This window comes from Mustela lutreola, chromosome 12, assembly GCF_030435805.1.
Source record: "Mustela lutreola isolate mMusLut2 chromosome 12, mMusLut2.pri, whole genome shotgun sequence".
Taxonomy (NCBI): domain Eukaryota; kingdom Metazoa; phylum Chordata; class Mammalia; order Carnivora; family Mustelidae; genus Mustela; species Mustela lutreola.
Genome location: NC_081301.1, coordinates 31,172,690 through 31,186,025, shown reverse-complemented (window position 1 = coordinate 31,186,025; position 13,336 = coordinate 31,172,690).

Genomic DNA, 13,336 nt, shown 5'->3' with positions numbered 1-13,336 from the left:
ATTTAAAAACTGATGCATAGACACTCTTGTTACAGAGATATATGTAGAAAAAAATCATTTGTAACTGAGAAAAATTATATTTTTTCGTATGCCACACTCTTCCCTCTCCTATCGGAGAGATTCCTTTTCAGAGTGCTGAGATGAATCTAAGGATGCCGTCCGGAGAGGGAACCATGAGATGGGGGTGAGGTGCCAATTTGGGATAAGAGGCTGGAGAATTTAGGAGAACAATTCTTGAGGGAGGGGGAAGCTTTTTGAAGAGTAAAGAAAATTGTTGTCCACAATGGACTATTGGAAAAAGAAGAGATCTTGAAAGGAGATTTTTATTAAGATTTAAAATATGCTTTTACAACACAAATCCTCTCCCCTTAATGTGCAGAATTCTCAACAAAATATCTATTTCTCATCCATGCATGGAAGAGGTAGATCTACACTGGGACTATGTCAAAATGCTGAGTGTGAGCTCAGTAACAGGTCTGAGCCTGAGCTATTATTGCTCCCAGGAAGCCTGCTACACTCCTAATATATTTTAAAAAACCAGTGCAAAACACTGTTATTAAATTGCCATAAGCAATTTCTGCCCTGCAAGAAGACACTTTGAGGCAAATTATCCTTTGTATCAGGGGATAAAGTCCTGAATTGACCCTTTAGTTACCAACATAAAACAAGTTTCCTCTTACCGTTCTTGGGAAGATCCGTGATATAACTTGAACGCAGATATTTTAGCGAAAAAAGCCAGGTGACTATGGTGTAGTATAAATTGTCCTGGCTTGCTTTTCGCAGCCAAAATTATGCATCTACAGACTTTGTTGCTTCTTTGGGAGAAATGTTTATTTTCTCTGTATCAAATGAAACTGGAGGTTCCTTACCTAGAAGCAGTTGCTTATTCTTGTAGAGATCTATGTGCCTTTATGTGCAGAAAGAGGAAGCTGTGAGGACGAAAAAAGCAGGAGGTACGTGAAAACAAATCTTCACCTCACCTGGAATCGTCTTTTTAAAAAGGTAGGCTCAGTTTGGTGCATCCCAATTGTTTAATCTCCTGTACATGGGACATGTGGTTAACAGCATGGGCTCTGGAGTTAGACCACCTTCATCTGAATCCCCCCTCTCATTTATAGGCTGTGTTGCCTTGAACAAATGACCCAATTTCTCTGTTCTTCATTTTCTTTATTTTAAAATGGGAGGGATGATAGTTGCTACTCTATAAAGTTGTTGAGAGGATTGAAAGAAGTGAACAGAGGGTTTATCACAATGCTTGGCATAGAGTAATGACACAATACATTTCAGAATAATCAAGGAAATGCCCACATTGGGTCGTCAATGATATCATCACCTAGTAGGAACCAGCAGGTCAGGCCATACACTCCTATGAGGAGGTTGGAGTGTCTTTAGAAGTATAATTCTTACTGCTGCTCAACCCAAGAAACTGGATTACAGGGATGGATGATGGAACGAGAAACCAAGAACAGACAATGGGAGAAATCTGCCAGAAATGAGTGAGACAGACATACTTACAATGAAGTCCCAGATCTCCTGGAAGAAATAGAGCAACTATGTCTGGAATTAAGGGGGAGGTTTCTGAGAGGCCAGAAGCAAGACTCTGGAAACCGGAAGAGATAAAGCCTGCTCCAGCTCTGGTTAAGGGAGACATCGTAGGATGACAAGCAATGTAACGTATGAGATAGAGGAGGGCTGGGATCTACCCTCCCTCATCTCCAGGGACTTGTTCACCATTTGTGAGGAACACATTGAATAGGATACTATTCCTAACAATATCGCTGTGTAACAACTCCCTCTCCCCTCCCCGTCTCACACACAGACTTCTCTCGGCAGAAAACAGCAACTTTATTATACTCATGGCACCTGTGGGTCAGGAATTTGACAGCATAGGAGGGGTGGCTTGTGTCTGCTCTCTGATATCTGGGGCCTTATCTAGGAGTTTGGAATCATCTGGAGGTATCTTCACAGTTGATGCTAGACGTGGCTGCGACCGCACCAGGGCTGAGAGCTGGAGAAATCACAACTGACCACCCCATGTGGTATTTCTGCAGGAACTGGCTTGTGCCTCCTCATCTGAGTGGCCAAGTTCCAAAAGTGAGTATCCCAAGAGGGCTGGGGAGACAATCACTTTCTGAATCTAATTTTGGAAGTCACACAGTGTCACTTCTTACAAAGTCACAAACCCACTCAGCTTCTGGTGAAGGGAACATAGATTCGCTTCTCCAGGGGAGGAGTGTCAAGGTCACGTTGTAAAGAAGAACAGGTAGGATGGGTGTTATCCTTCTGGTCATCTTTGGGAAATAAAATCTGCCACATGTGGATGGCAATACTGAACTGCTCTTCTTGCCTAAGTTTGGGGTCGTCCTTTTTACATCCCTCTACACGCGGGGTCTTAAAGCTAAATGAGCAAAGTACTGGCTCCACATGAGAGACCAATCGGATAGCATTTCTTCAACCGTTCAGATTAGGAAGGGGTGGCTGCATGATATGTTATCAGCTGGAAGGAAAAATCTCTTCCAACATAGGGTTGGGTTCCAACATAAACCCAACATAGGGAGTGGAAGAATACAAACAAAACATGATTTGGGAAAAGCCAGAAGCAATAGAAACATATCCTGCTTGGAGACCCAGTGGAGATGACCAGCAGGATGAAGACCAGAGAGAAATAGCGGGCAGGTGAAGGCCATACAAGCTAAAATATTTCCTGTGAAGTAAAAATAAACCTTGGATGGGGCATTTGGCCAGCTCAGTCCGTAGAGCATGCGACTCTTGATCTCAGAGTTGTGAGTTCAAGACCCACACTGGGTGTAGGGATTACTTAAAAATAAAATACTTAAGAAAGAAAGAAAGAAAGAAACCTTGGGCAGAATTAGCCAGTCTTAATTTATAAAGAATAGATAGCAAACTGTTTTCAGTTTGGAGGCAGGGGGCATTAACTGAGAGGTTATTTGTTGTTAATGTGTATTCTGTCCTTTTCAGAAACGACAGCTCAAATGGGGACCGTACTTCTAAGAGATGGTGATATCTTAGAACTGCTTAGTACTTTACTATTATTACTTCTTATAAATTTGTTGTGACAGATATACCACATCATTTCTTCTCATGTTATTTTTTTTTAATGTTACATCTTTTATTTATTACATTGAGTATCCAGTATCCTAATTTGCATTATCTCTGAATCTGGGTTATACTTTCTGGAGTCTGTCAAACTATTTAGTCATCACTACCTGGAACATTTTAGCACCAGGTGGCAGCAAAATCTGAGAGCTGAGATAAAATTCTTGGCAGGAAAGTAAACACCTAATTAAGAATTTACGTCAAACCTCAGGATCGTTAATCAGGAGTAACAAATGCATTACTTCCCAGCTTCCCTAGTTTCTATTTAGATTACCCCCCTCCCATTTTAGTGAGTGATTATCCAGATCACGTACATACCCTACCTCTGGTCCCCACACGCTCACACACACTCCTACAGACACAGAGAACAGCCAGCCAGCCAAGTGTACTGTGCTGGAAGCTTGCTTCCGAAGGGCGAGCACTAACATAGCCCAGAGCACAGAGAACCAGCGGAATAAACCCAACTGGAATCTGTTAGGGAAATCCAGGGTCTAAAAAAATAGAGACCAAGTTCAAATACCAGTTTCCAAGTGGCCAGAAGCAGACCCAAAGTCAGGGAACTGAATGAGACAAAGAAGAAATGTAAGAAATATAAAGCAAGGACAAGTATGAAGCATAACAGTAACTCACCTTTAGAGGTCAGTGAGGGCAGCTGCTTGGTTATTTTGAGCTGACCTAAAAAGACAGAGAAGAAAACTAGAGCCAGGCTTTCTTCTTAAAGGTATTCAAGGGTTGACTACATCACCTTGATAGGATTCTCCAACTACCTGAGCCAGCCAATGAACAGAGTTCTGGGATACTTTTCTGGTACTGGGTACTTGATGGGCGATCCAGACTGGCTATTTCCAAGCTACAGTTGACTTCTTCATTAGATGAGACTTGGTACATATGTAATCTTGCCAGAAGAGAAGGCAGTGATTTGGGATAGCAGTTCCAATTTGCTCTTATTGAAGAAGCACTGCCTTTGTCCATTCAGATTTTATCCGGCTGGGAGGCTTGGTACTTAAGCTGTCAAACCGGAGAGAGGTGCATACATTTTAAACCAAATAAAATCATTTTAAAGTCCATTAAGCAGACTTTTTGTTGTTGCTGGAGAGTAATTCAAAATTGCCAAGCAACTTTATTTTCAGAGGCTTCCTTAATCATAATAAAGTTCCAAATCATATTTTTCAATAATTATGTTTCACAAGCATTTTTTAAAAAGCAGGTACCGGAGATTTTAGACATTTTCAGTCCTTTTTCCTATTTGTTGTAAAGGCCCATAGTTCCAGTCTTGGAACATGTATCAGAATCTTGAATGAGACACCATCATTTGAAGAATCTCTATAAGGTTTGGAAGTGAGTATTTTATAAACTTCCTTTATTCCTGAAGATTTCCATACAACACCATGTCTCACTGCATGGCTGTAAAAATGGATTTTCATGTCATATGTCTAAAGGAAAAACAACAGTGTTTGTTCCCTAGAGCATTTCAGAAGCTGTTTTAACAGGCGGAAGGATTAAAGCTTTTGCTCTTAAGATCAAGAGCTGGTCAGTAACTGCCTCTTGAGAAGTAGCCATGTTTATCTCTGGCCTTGCAAACTAAGAGGTGGACTGTCTTCACGGAGCAAGTGTTTGCAGACAGCTAGCAGCAAGATGAAACAAAAGCACCTCTCAATGAAGCATTGCCAGGTATCCAGAGAGACTTCAAAGAAGCCTTACCCCCCACCCCTGCACCGTCTGATCTCCATGTTTCAGAGGCTACACCTCAGGAACCTGATTTAGCAGCATGGTGAGAATGGATCTCTCTCTCTACCTATCTCTCTCTCTGTCAGAGAGACACCTACTAACAAGCGCTGATGTATAAACCAGAGAGTTCATTTATTTATTATCATTTTTTCTTTTTGGAATCCCATTTGCTAACCTACATCTCAAGACTAATATATTCTTCATCTATAGGCAGATCTACACAGAAAACCAAATTATCATCAAAAGTCTGCTGCACATAAGCATAGATGCATAACAAGGGAAATTAGCACAGGATTCAAGTGTTCAGTAGCACTAGCTTTGACATAGCCCAATGTACTTATCCCCATAAGGAGCAAGACAGATTAAATCCCGTACTTGTTCCTTTATCTGGACTTGATCTAATAGCTTTTTCTAGTTCTGACATTTTATATTCAATTTCAACTTGATTTCCATTTTCTTCTGGTGCAAATGGAAGCATAACAGGAACTCGAAAGGGTCAGACAAAGCACAATGGTAAAGAACTGTGGCTCAAGATATATGAGGAAGAAAGAGTGCCCTTAGCCACGCTCCATGATTTCAAATCTCTAGACCCAGATAAATTCTTTCCCACAATGTACAGAAACACAGACACTGTTTGTCATCCTCTGAGACATTGAGCCATCACAGAAATGAGAAAAGGTGCTTATGTACTAGAAACAAGTACATGTTTTCCATTTTTAAAACTGAGAAATTATTTGAGCCTGAAAAGAAAGGACAAGCTACTAACTCAGTCTAATGTAAACCTCTGGAAAAGTTTGGGCAGGTTATTGAGCATTGAAAAGAACGAAGTTATCCCCAGGAAGCAACATAAGTTCACTACCCATGAATTGCCATTCATTCAGTTCATCCTTTCCATTCTAGGCTGGGTTATTAGCAGGCATATGTGTTTACTGGTTTATCAGATGGAAATGTAAATCACATTTAAGTCAATGAAAACAAATCCGAGTTTAAATTATAAAATCAAATGGATGGCATTTAATTTTCTTTCTATGTTCCAAATGAGTTAACGCAACAGCAATTATATGTTCATTAGAAGTCTTTTTTTTTTTCTTTTAAGATTTTTTATTTATTTATGAGAAAGAGGGAGAGAGCACAGAGAGAGGAACAGAGGGAGAGGGACAAGCAGACTCCACACAGGGCGTGGAGCCCCACGTGAGTCTCCCTCTCACCATCCAGAGATCATGATTGGTCATGATGATCACCAGCCAACACCAAGAGCCCAAAACCCAACTGACTGAGCCACACAGGTGCCCCTCATGAGAATTCTTAGTAAAACTCTGTAGTGAGTCCATCCTGACCGGGTGCCCTCCTAGAGTCACCTCAGAGGCAACATTTTAGTTCTAACACACTGCCTCTATCTAAACCATCTATAAATTCCTCTTTCAGAATTCCCTTCTGAAGTTTACTTTCTGTCTTCCCAGGTAAAGAAAGTCATTCCCCTTTAAAGAATGGTTTTTTTTTTTAACTTTTTCAGAAATGGTCAAGTCTATTAGAAACAAAAAAGAATGAACTTCGACCACCTTGTCAATTAGATAAGGGGGTGCGGAAGTGAAGAAAGTAAAGATAAAGGGTATACGGGGAAACCAAGGGAACCATTCAGCAGGGGATCTTGTAAATTGGACCTGAAAGCATCTTTAGATAGGAATTTTTTTTTTTTTTAGACACCAATTTTTTTAATGGAAGAAAATGTCCTTAATACTTTCAAATCCTTAAAGATCATCTTGCTTTCAAATGTTTAAAAATGCAGGTTTAAAATGATAAGGGAGATTGAATATAGGAAGACTACAGACTTTTCTATACTTCTCCTTTTTTCTGATACAGCATTGTAACCTGAGCCATACAAATATCTTTCAGTAACAGAACAGATTTCATTCCACTTCAGATGCATTTTTATATGTATGATTTTTTAAATTGAATAATAGATTATCTTTTTGGGCTCTCATAGGCTATAAGTCTTAGTTCTTTTATTTAAACTTAAATGGAATTTTTTAAACACACAGGAAAAAAAATGGATAGTTTTAAGTTTATATCTCTGGTTAAATTCTTTGGAAAACAAAATTCAAAATTTAACTTTAAATGTAATTTTTTTTTAACCCATAGACTCACATTATATTCATAACAGTGTTACACATGACTTTAACCAAATTTTGAAAGTTAGGAGATCAGCAGTAGCATCAGAAAGTAACCCCTGTGATGTTACTTTCCCAATATGTCTCATCCATGCAAATTTTCCCAGGGGACATTTCAAATAATTGTCATCAGAAGTGAATTGAAAAAGAAATTTTTAAAAATAAGAAATGATGTTTATTTATAACTTAACCTTATCTAGGAAGGATTAAAGATGACTTACAAAACTATATATAATTCAGTGAGTTTTTTTTTTAAAGCAAGGGAAGGATTAAAAAGAAAATGAATGTGGGGAAAGCAAGCCAGGACTAAAGTGAGCTTTCATGGGACGCCTGGCTGACTCAGTTGGTAATGTATGTGACTTTTGATCTCGAGGTTGTGAGTTCAAGCCCCATGTTGGGTATGAAGCCTATTTAAAAAATAAAATAAAAATAGAGTGAGTTTTCACATTCATGCTTTGAAGTCCTGTATACTTGCTAAATTTGACTTGGACTTTCTAACAGCCATTACAAAGAAAGAAACAAGCAGTCCCAAGATTCATAGAGTTAAAATTTTTTTAAAAAGAGTCTATTTAGAGAGGGGCAACATTCTAGGTTTTAATCCCTGAGGATAGAGGAGCTAAATTGTCGGTTAACCTAAAATATTTCCTGATGGTAAATGGAGCTGGTTATGAGTAGAATTATGTAATTTTCAGGAGTACTTGAAATATAATTCAGACCATGTCACTCCTCTGCTCTGAAAAGTTAAGGAGCTCACCATTACCTATAAGTTAACTTTTAACTTCTTGATCTGATATTTGGGGTCCATCCTCAGAACTAAATCAAGGTGAGCTCCGTGAAGGCAGACATCATTTCCTATTTAATACTGTGTCAAGGGCATTGTCGCAAGCCTTTGTGACAGAGTGGGTGTCAACAGAGGCTCAAAGATATCATATAGAGGAACTCTCAATCAGCCATGAAAGTTGGTGGAAACCTCTCCAGCTCTCATCTCTGTTCTTGAGAGGCCTCTCTGCCAACTCTTCCTGTTGAATGCTGTCCAGCATCTTCAGAGTCAATAGTAATAATAATAATAATAATATCTCCGTCACCTACAATAGCCACACTATTATAACACTATACATTTATTATATTATATATAATCACCATATATACTTATTTTATTATACGCTTATTCCTAGTCACTGTAATAACATTGCTTTTCATTTGTATAGTGCTCTACAAAGTGGAGACACAATCATTTTAAACTGTTCTCCCAACCAGCTTGTTCTGTGGTCCGAGTAGGGATCACAGTCCGTCCCTCCCCTACAATGCAGAAACCAATCTTGTAGATGAGCAATTTTTATCAAGTGGTATCTGCCATTTCCTCCCGATTTCCACAATGGGATGTGGTGTCTTCCTCTCCTTCAGATCCTGGGGGAGTTTTTGTTGCATGTCTCTTATGACACTTAGTAGTAACTCCATACATCGTATGGAATGCATTACAGTTTAAAAACACTTTCTCATGCTAAATTCCTCTTTCTTTCTCATCCTCACAACAATTTCACTTAAAGAAAAATAATCATCTCCTTATCTTAAAGCCCCTGCTGCTCTCTCCACACTCTCTAAAAATGCAGAAAGTGAAAGTGGTTCAGTAGATTACACCAGCCATCACCACCACCGTATCACTTCCCCATCCTCCAAGAACAAGGGGAAACCAGCATTTTTAGATTCCCTCATCTCTGCCAGGTGTCGGGATGCATTTTTATAGATAATACTGCTTCAATTTACCTCTCCTTTGCCTTTAGATTGTTAAATTTGATTCCCTTCCTCCCTGTCCCCCGCCAAAAAAAAAAAAAAAACCAGCCCAAATCTAGAAATAAAATATATACGTTCCTTCTCTGTGGATACTTCGATTACTGAGGAAGAAGAAAAAGGCTGGAGAAGCTGAGAAGGAATTGACACCCTTTCTGAAACTCTGCTGCATTGACTGATTTAGGGACCAGTTTGGGCTGGAGTTCAGCAGGATAGTATCACACATAGGGTAGATCAAGGATGTGCTGACAAGAGCTGCCAGTTAGGGGAATTTCTGTTGAAGACCTCATCAGGTAGAAGAAGACTCCAAGAGAGGTGATTTTGGTAAGAAGGCTTTTCCTTCCTCACCTTGGCTTGGAGTGACAATTTGGAGACAGAAGGTGACTGGGCAACAGAACCAAGATGGAGGCCACCACCAGAAATCTCCCGGTCTGAGTACAGGAAAATCCCCGTACCAAGATGTAGCATTACACAATTCCAAGGGACACTCTTCACATGGAATACAGTGGCCATAGTGCCCCTAGAGTTGTACAACATGTGGTCTGTCCGTGGAGTCTGGCTCTTTCTTCCATTCCACTGAGTACCATAGGGGATATCCATGTTGGAGACCCTCAAGAGAATTGGGAACTCTCATGCTTTCATAACTCATTTGATGATTTGGTGCTTGGTGTTTTGATTTCAGCTCATTTTATGACTTCCTATAACTTCCTATTAAAGATGGGGCGTGCAGGGAGCATAATGGAATTCTCTAGACATGCTGAGTCATAACATGAAGGCCAGCATCATTCCCCAGCGTGACTCCTCCCACAGCATAACTCAGACTCCTTGTGGCAAAGACTTCCCCGGAAAGAATTCTATTTTACCCAGATGGTGTGGCCTCCATTGTTTTAGCTATGTTTTCCTGGGGGAGAGCATCACCTCTTGAGAAAGTGAATTTTAAATTATTCCAATTCATATATAGGGCCTGGTGACTATCCTCTACTCCTTTAGGTCTGTGGTTCTCAAAACTGACTGCACTTTAGAATCAAATGCCTAGTTTCCATTTAGGAACAATTAAATCAGGATCTCTGAAATGGAGTCCAGACAGCTATGTTTTTTTAAAGGTCTCCAAGTGGCTTTGTTATGCCATCAGGGTTGGTAATCTATGCATCAGGTGGTTTTCTTTTTCTTTTTAAAGATTGTATTTATTTGAGAGAGAGAAAGACAGCTCATGCACATATGTGCAAGGGAACAGGGATGGGGGAGGAACAGAGGGGGAGGGAGGGGGACAAGCAGACTCCACGCTGAGTGTGGAGCTGGATGCAGGGCTCTATCTCATGACTCTGAAATTACCACCTGAGCTGAAATGAAGATTCAGATGCTCCATCAACTGAGCTACCCAGATGCCCCACATCAGGTGGTTTTCTTATTATGCCTCTGATCTCACCCTCACTGACAAACTGAGCTTCAGAAGGTACACCCAGCTGGAGAAGCTCTGTTGTGAAACTGGAAAAGAAACGAATGAGATTGCAAAAGCCGTGAAACAAACAACATCATCTAAAACAAATATTTTTTCCAGTGCTACATTCCAGGCCACCAGCTGTGAACAAACAATGAATAACACAAGGCACCTGCCCTCAATGAGCCATGCTCAAGTTGGAAAGACAGACATGTGAACAACTCTACTGCAGAGAAAAGTTAAATGAAGGTACTGTGGGAGCACAGGCTGGGGAAAGAAGAGAGGGGTTTGGGGGAGAGAAAGGATTTGAAATGGATCTTCAGGGAGGAGTAAAATTTCCATCAACAGAAAGGAGGCAGAAAGCATTCCAGAGAGGTGAACAGCATCAGCAAAGACGCAGAAGCAAGAAAGTAGATGGGATATTAAGGAATTACAGGATCCTGGTAGAGCTTCAGAAAATGGTGGGCTAGATGGCTGGACATTTAAATTGAAAATTGGAGGGCCTCAGAATCCCCTACAAGGAACTGTAGGTGTGGGTGAATCTGCTATGATGTATGTCTTACATGGAAGGGGACAAGACACGGGTACAGAATTAAATAGTGCCATGACCAGATGTGAAACAAAAAGGAACATGGTCAACATGAATTCTGATAAATGCAACTGAGATAATAACTCATCCTGCCCTTAGGCAACCCTCTGTCTGCTTGTCTGACCCCACTACTCTGGAAACCTGAATATACCTTGGTTGTATTCTTTGTGTCTTTTACATCGTTCTTTCTGTTCAGAATACACTTTCCTTTCTTTGTCAATAATTCCTATGTATTGAACAAACTCGAAATCATCTTCTCAGTGCTTCTTTCTATAGCACTTTTTAAGGAGAGCTAATAATAGCGCGCTGTCTTCCCTTCCTGACTATAAGCCCCTAGAAGACAAGAATAGAATCTTTAAACCCTCAATCACCAGGACTAGGCATAGTAGCTGGCTTGCTGGCCATATAGACTGACAGAATAAATGAATGGGAAAGCTCTTACCATGTGTGGGAAAGATTTAAACTTAGCAATCGTGAGGGCCCCCCGGGTGGCTCAGTCGGTTAAGTGGTGGACTCTCAGTTTCCGCCTAGGTCATGATCACAGGGTTGTGAGATCCAGCTCTGCGTCCAGCCCCCTGTGGATGACCAGACCTGCTCATGCTCAACGGGGCGGGCGGGAGTGGGGGGAAGGTGTCTTCTTGAACTTCTCTCCTTCCCCTTCCCCCCTTCCTCCTCCTCATCCTTCCCCCTCTTCAAGCATGTGCTCTCTCCCTAAAATAAAAAAATAAGATCTTAAGCCTAGCAATCATATCCTTTAAGGTTTAAGTACAGACATTCAGGAAATGTTTTCCATATTAAAAAAAACTATATTTAGGGGTGCCTGGGTGGCTCAGTGGGTTAAAGCCTCTGCCTTCGGCTAAGGTCATGATCCCAGGGTCCTGGGATCGAGCCCCACATTGGGCTCTCTGCTCAGTGGGGAGCCTGCTTCCCCCTCTCTCTCTGCCTGCCTCTCTGCCTACTTGTGATCTCTGTCAAATAAATAAAAACTTAAAAAAAAAAAAGGACTCAACATATTCTTTAAAAAATAATAATAAATAAATAAATAAACAAATAAATAAATAAAAACCATATTTAGGTTTTAAACATTTCTCTTCTGAAGTATTCACTTCTGCAAGCAAAATGAGTTGCTGAACCCATCAATTTATTTCCATGGGGGAAGTAATATTTCTTTCTTTGGAAATAATCTGCCAAAGACATATTAAAGTAAATATGTCTTTGGCTAGAGGAAATACAAATACCACTCAAAAGCCCCTGCAATCCATCGAGACCTACAGAAGGGAAGAAATCCCCTAAGGGCTATGACAATGGTATTTGGGGGCTTGCTGGGCAGAGAGAGAGGGAGGGTGGTACTTTTTGTGAATTTTGTTGATTTCCAATTCCTTAAATGTATTTCACTAGTTGGGGGATTAAAAGGTTTACTGGTGAGAGTGTCAGTTGTCAAAGGATTGAAGACAGACTCTATAATCCTGTAAAAGAGAACTCCGGCAGCTTCTCCAACAGGAATCTAGAAATATTTGGTACCTTGGAAATCATTGTGCCCTATTGTTCAATTTTCTTGGCTCTTCTATGATGATCCTGCTGCGTCCGGAAGAAAATGGCAGCTTTCGTGGGCTTAACTCGTGTTGTTCTCATGGTCTCTTTGCAAGGCACTCTTTCTCCTGGCTGTCTATCAGGTTTTTCTCACATACTTTGATGCTGTGCTGTTAGTTGCACACATTAAGGATTGTTATGTCTTCTTGGAAAAGTAATCTCTTTATCATTATGTAATGTGCCCCTCTTTATTGATGCTAATTTTTCTTGTCCTGCAATCTGCTTTGCCTGAAATTAAAATATCCATTTCTGCTTTCTTTTGATTAGTATTAGCATGGTTTATTGTTCTCTGTCCTTTTACTTTTAACCTTTCTGTGTCTTTATATTTAAGATGGGTTTTGTGTGGAAAACATATACTTGGACCTTGTTTTTTGTTTACATTGATAATCACGCTGACCCAAAAAATGGTATATCCAGAGCATTCATGTTAAAGTGCTTACAGATACAGTTGGTTTAATATGTACCATGTTTGTAACTATTTTCTGTTTATTGCACTTATTTCTCCCCTACTCCTTTTTGCCTTCTCTTGTACATCCATTCTATTTCTTTTTAAACTTTTTTCAGTGATCATGCTAGAGTTTAGAATATATATTTATAACTAAATATACCTTCATTTTTAAAAAGTTTTATTTATTTAAGTAATCTCTATGGCCCCACATGGGGCTTGAACTCAGGACCCTGAGATCCAGAGGCACATGCTTTTCCGACTGAGCTAGCCCGGCACCCCTAAGTATACCTTCAAAGAACACTATATCACTCTATGTGTAGTGCAGGTACCTTCCAAAAAGAATATTTCCCAATTCCTCGCTCCTATTCCTTAAAATATTGCCACCATTTATTTTATCTAATACATTGTTACTATTACTTTGAACTATTAGGTCAGTGAAGAATAAGAAAAGTATAAGATTTTATTTAATT